The sequence below is a fragment of the Nicotiana sylvestris genome, chromosome 5 (assembly GCF_000393655.2).
Source record: "Nicotiana sylvestris chromosome 5, ASM39365v2, whole genome shotgun sequence".
In the NCBI taxonomy this organism is placed as follows: Eukaryota; Viridiplantae; Streptophyta; class Magnoliopsida; order Solanales; family Solanaceae; genus Nicotiana; species Nicotiana sylvestris.
Window position 1 is genome coordinate 158,393,660 of NC_091061.1, and position 6,000 is coordinate 158,399,659.

Below are 6,000 nucleotides of genomic sequence, written 5' to 3' on the forward strand. Positions count from 1 at the left end.
AGCCAAGTTCAGACCTAAACCAAACAACACCTAGTTAACACCATAACTTCCCCTAGTCATCCTGAGTATGGATCTGTTGGTTGTTTGGCTCGAATCAGTCCCGAGCTTCTCGAATCTTCTTTTGAAGATTCGGACCAAACAAGGACAAACTCAGATCCGCTTCAAATTAACACCAAATAACCCCTAGGCTACCCTCACCATTGTGTCATGTTTGGTTCTTCTCGAATCTGACCAGAAATGGTTAAATCCCAAATCGAGTTTTTAAGAACCCTAAAAATACCAAACTTCCGGATTCTGTGCATATTAAATGAAGATTGAGGTTTAATCGACCTTAGTCGAAGTATTTTCAGTGGAAAATACTTCGACTAAGGTCAGTTTGATTTCAAACAAAAAAAGGTCCAAATCCAAGTTGAGTTCGAGTTTAATTCAAGATTTAGAGGTATTTTCTATTTCTTTTTGTATTATTCTACGTGTATTGTTGTCTGTTTTAATAGCTTTTTAATTTTTTCATATTTTTGTTTTGATTAATTTTGTCATTTCTGTCTCCTATCTATCTACTTAATCCGAATATGAAATGTTTCTGTTGATTATGTTTATTTACAATGTGTGTAATCGACTCGATTAAGTTCGTCGATTGGTTACATTATGAATCCCCGTATGATAATACATTGTAATAACCTGCTCACCTGTTTTGATTGACTATTATCATGTTGTTGTAATCAGTTAGTTAGACCTTGCTAATTAGTTGGTTCTTGTTTAATAAGTCAGAAAGTTTATCAAACATTTGAGTATTAATTTTGGGCAGTTGGTTTCAGGCAAAGTCAGTATACTGACCATGCCCCTGCATTCATACATATTTCAGATTTAGTCTGAATTGTTCTGATTCTGTGTGATGTTGTTGAGATATTAAGTTTGAATTCAAATTTACAAATGTTGCATAGATACAACTGTGTTAGGAAGTTGTTTAGAATTGGTTTTAGCTGTTAAAATCAGAAGGATAACCAAGCCTGGACAGATTTTAAAATCAGTTTTGTAACAGATTCTGGATTTTGGTCTGGGGCAGTAATAACAATAATATTAAGGGATTTTCAGGGGGTATTTGAGGAATGAAACAGTAGGGTAATGTAATAATAATAGTATGTTTATAATGGAATGTTAGTGGCTATAATTTAATGGGATAATGGGAAACAAAGGGTAATGGAATGCTAGAAATCAGGGAAAAGTTCACTTAATGGGATTTAAAGTAGTTAAAATCAGATTTTAGATAGGATTTTCTGTTTTTTAAAAAGATAAAAGGGTGCAACCATCCCTGTATAAATACAGGAGCTGGACAGACAGTTAGAAGAGAGAATTTTTTAGGGAGAAAAACAGAATTTTCAGAGAGTTTTTTTAACAGAGAGAGAATTTTTAAGAGAGAATATTTAAGAGATTTTGAGGGCTGAGATTTTAAAGAAAGAAAACAGAAAATAGAACACTCACATATACACTCACACACAGATACAGCAGCAGAAACAGAAAAATCAGAAACAAACTGAATTTGTAACTGAAGAAAAGCTGAAATCTGAAATGTTGTTCTTTTGTTGAATCTGTTCAACTTTGTGTGATTCCACTGTTCAGTTAAAATTTGAAGTGTCTTTCAAAATACTATACTGTGCATCTATTTTCTTCGGGTCTTATTATTGTTCAAATCTGTGGGAATACTGATATTTGGCTGAGTATGTTACTGCTGTAACTGCTGAAACTTACTTCTTCTACCTCCATTTTCAGGTATATATCTTTTAAATTTTAAGTTGGAAAGAGATTCAACATGACTAGTCAATGAAGCTTGAACTGAAAGTCTATTTTTATTTGTCCAAGTTCATCAATTTAAATTTCATTTTTTGTTTCATGTTAGTTAATTAGTAGTAAATTCAATTTGATAGCTATGAGCTAATTGTCTTACTTTGAAAGTTTGTATAAAGGTTTGTAATAATATTAGTTCATTATCTCATTAGTTTAATAAATTGTCAAGACAGGGAGTAAGGCATAAAAATGGACCATTGATTACATCCCATAATACCATTAGCTAAATGCAAAGATAAAGAAGTTACATTAGTAGAATATCTTGTAATAAGTATGATTTTGTTTAGATTGGTATAAGTTATTATATGGTATGATGACAGGTATAATCATATGAGTAAAGTAAGTTGGTATAGCTCGTCATGATGATAGAACGTTATGAATGTTTACGCCAAATAGTTGGGTTGCATGTAATGTAACTTTGTTGAATTAACTTGCATAATAATTCCTTTTCTACAAATTCGATGCTTATCTACTTTCATAAAACAAAGTGACCAAATAATTAGGCCTATTAGACTAAAAGTGAGTGTATGAGAATGAAAAGAGATGTACAAGCATAAATTGCCACACTTTACATCATTGATAATTAGAAATAGAATTTGCATTAAGTAAACAATGAAAATTCTCGGAAAATATTTCCTTCCTTTATGAATCATTTATTTTCAGTTTCATATGCCATTTATTCTTTGGCATGTATATATATATCTATGTCATATTTGTTTTTTAAAGATAGTATTAATCATATTCTTATTATGTCCTTTGAATTTGAACAGTTGGAATGAATTATTTATATTCGGAAATTATAATCAATGGTCAACATTTAATAAATTGTGGATTCTTTTCCAAAAATTAAAGATTATCTTAAAACGAAATTTCTCGTGATATAACAAATATTTTTGTAGAAAATCCATGATATCATTACGAATATGTCACGCGATTGGGGATACGTTCGCGTACCCTGATTATATTTTTAAAAGCAAAAAGATTCGGATTATGCGTACGCGCAATTTCGAACGAATATTTAATAAAAGGATTTTTTAGGCGTTAAGTCAATTTCATAAAAAACCGAGATGTACGGTTCACTATTCAGAAAAAACAAATATTCTTGATTCAACACAATTTCGAAAATGATTACTCAATAAATATATTATCAAAAGTTATTGTGTACACGTACGCGTGACACAATTCCGCATTTTTTAAATTTATAATACGAATATACGTACGCGTAATTCGATTCAAAGAAGGGTTCTTAACCACAATAAGTAAAAGCGGTAGAAAAATCACGTAATAAAAAGTATTTAATAAAAATCAAGATAATTAAGCCAATAATAAAAACAGTTAAGCGACCGTGCTAGAACCACGGAATTCGGAAATGCCTAACACCTTCTTCCGGATTAACAGAATTCCTTACTCAGGATTTCTGGTTCGCAGAATAATAAATAGAGTCATATTCTCCTCGATTCAGGGATTAAAATTGGTGACTTGGGACGCCTTAAAATTCCCATGTGGCGACTCTTAAATAATTAAATAAATCCCGTTTCGACTGTCCTTCAATTGGAGAAAACTCCCTTGCACCCTCGCGGACGCGGTGAAAAGGAGGTGTGACAGCTCTGGCGACTCTGCTGGGGAACGAACCCAGAACCATTGGTTCAGGGTTTAAAGAATTCGAGCTTAAAATATCTGTTTTATTGGCTTTATTTACTATATAATTATCAACTGTTTATATGCTAATATGCTAAATGTTTTTTTTTACCACTTTAATATTATTCGAATTGTGAATATATACAACTGCTACGAAACCCCCTTCTTTCTGAGTCTTCTGAATTTATGGTGTACACGTGCGCGTGACCCACCTTTCTGTTAAAGTCATACCAAATAAGACGGAGTTGGGACAAGTAACTAGGCCGGGCAGACTTTCGTGCTCCCGGTACATTACCCCCGCTTCGGCTCAAACTGTCCGTTTGGGTAAGCCAGGTTTAGAACAATCAACCTAAGGTTTTACACTTAGAATAACTCAGCCATGTACCGGATCCCTAGTAGGAACGAATATTTGCATCATATGCATTTGGCCTTGGAGACTCAACACAGGGGTTGGGTCTGTCTAGGACAGGTGAACCAAAAATTAAAAGACCATCATGATGTATCCTACTTGTTATTTGTGCATTCATTCGCCTCAAACATGCTTGTTGACTAGCTTAAATAAAATCATGGTGAGAAGCAAGGAATAAAATGAGTTGCTTTAAAAATTTCGAAAAAATATAGTTTTAAATTTTTTTTTAAATAAAAGAAAAAATTTCGAAAATGATTTTTAGTATAAATTTTGACTTTATTAAAATTAAATTTCAGATACAAAATGAGCAACACACAAAGCCCCTCATCCACAAGTACGGAGGAATTTCTATGTCAGCTTCAAATGTGGTGGTATGACTTAGGCGAAGACGGTCAAAAATGGGTCGTCAGGCATTTGGGAAATCTTACGGACATTATGAAAATTGAGCCTCGGGATGATCTGATTACAGCATTAGTAACGTTCTGGGATCCTGTTCACAATGTTTTTCGTTTCTCTGACTTCGAGCTTACTCCTACATTAGAGGAGATAGCTGGCTATGTTGGTTTTGACGGAAGTTTAAGAAATCAAAGCTTGATATTCACAAAGGCTCCTTCAATACATCGATTCTTCGGTCTTCTGAACATCAGCAGTCAAATCAGGAAAAGCAATGTCATCAATGGATGTTGTTCCTTCAATTTTTTGTATTCCAGATTTGGAAAGTCAGATGGGTTCGAAATTCATGAGAAAGGCCTTACTAATAAGCAAAACAAAGACATTTGGCAGATACACCGTCGATTTGCTTTCATGGTGGCTTTTCTAGGAGTCATGGTCTTCCCAAATAAAGAGCGAACAATTGATATTCGCACCGCAAAAGTTGTGCAAATCCTTACCACTAAAGAAAATCACACCCTTGTCCCCATCATTCTATCAGATATTTATCGGGCTTTGACTTTATGCAAATCAGGAGCGAAAGTTTTCGAAGGATGCAAAATTTTGTTGCAAATGTGGGTGATTGAACATCTCCAACAACAGCCCAAGATCATACAGTATGGGTCGAACAAAGCTAATTGCATCGAGAGCTATGAGGAAAGAACAAAAGATTATCAAGCTCCAGAAGGGATAGAAGCATGGGTATCTCATCTAAAGGCTTTAACTGCAAATCAAATTGAATGGACTCTGGGATGGCTCCCGATGAGAGAAGTAATACATATGTCAACCTCAAATAGTTATCTACTACTATTGGGATTGAGAAGCATTCAGCCGTATGCACCACTAAGAGTCCTAAGGCAACTAGGGAGATATCAAGTAGTTCCTGATGAGGAAGATTTGAGTATGCAAGTAATCGAATTACACCCAGAAGCCACTATTCCCGAAGCTTTACTTCAGCAAATGTGGAATGGGTGCCGATACTTGAAAAGTGATACTCAAGTTCTAGACACTACCAAGGGTGAGATAAATCCTGGATATGCAAGGTGGTTCGAAAAGCGGTCTCGCGTGGATGATGTACCAGAACCTGAGCTAAAAAGGCCAACAAAAAGACCCCATGTTCAAAACTTCAATGATAAAATCCAAGAGCGGTTAATCTGGGGAGAAAAAGAAAAAGGGTACAAAGCCACTATCCATGCCCTAAAAGAAAATCTAAGAAGCCTCAGTTTGGAGAAAGATTTGCAAGAACAAGAAGCCAAAGGCGAGAAAAAGAGTCTAGCTTGTGAGAATGAAAATCTTCATGCTCGGTTCCAAAAAATGAAAAGAGTCTCTGAAACGCCAAAGAGGAGCTGGAAGGATCAAAAAACCATCGCCAACCTCTTCGAAAAAATGCAAGATTATGATTCCATGCTTGCGGAAAACGAAAGGGCATTGAGCAAAGCAAAAGAAAGGATCCAACAATTAAACGAAGAAGCCAGATCTAACAAGGAACGCCAAGATAGGCAATCCGAAAAAGACAAGGCTCAATTCAAGATGGAAAAAGACTATTGGATGCGATCAGAAGACCAGCTTCGTGCACAACTAGAAGAGGCAAGAAGATGCAACAGAGAATATCAACAAGCAGACCTCAACAGGGAAAGATCGCAAGCAAGATTAGAGCAGGCCAGACTCCGAGCTCTATTAGA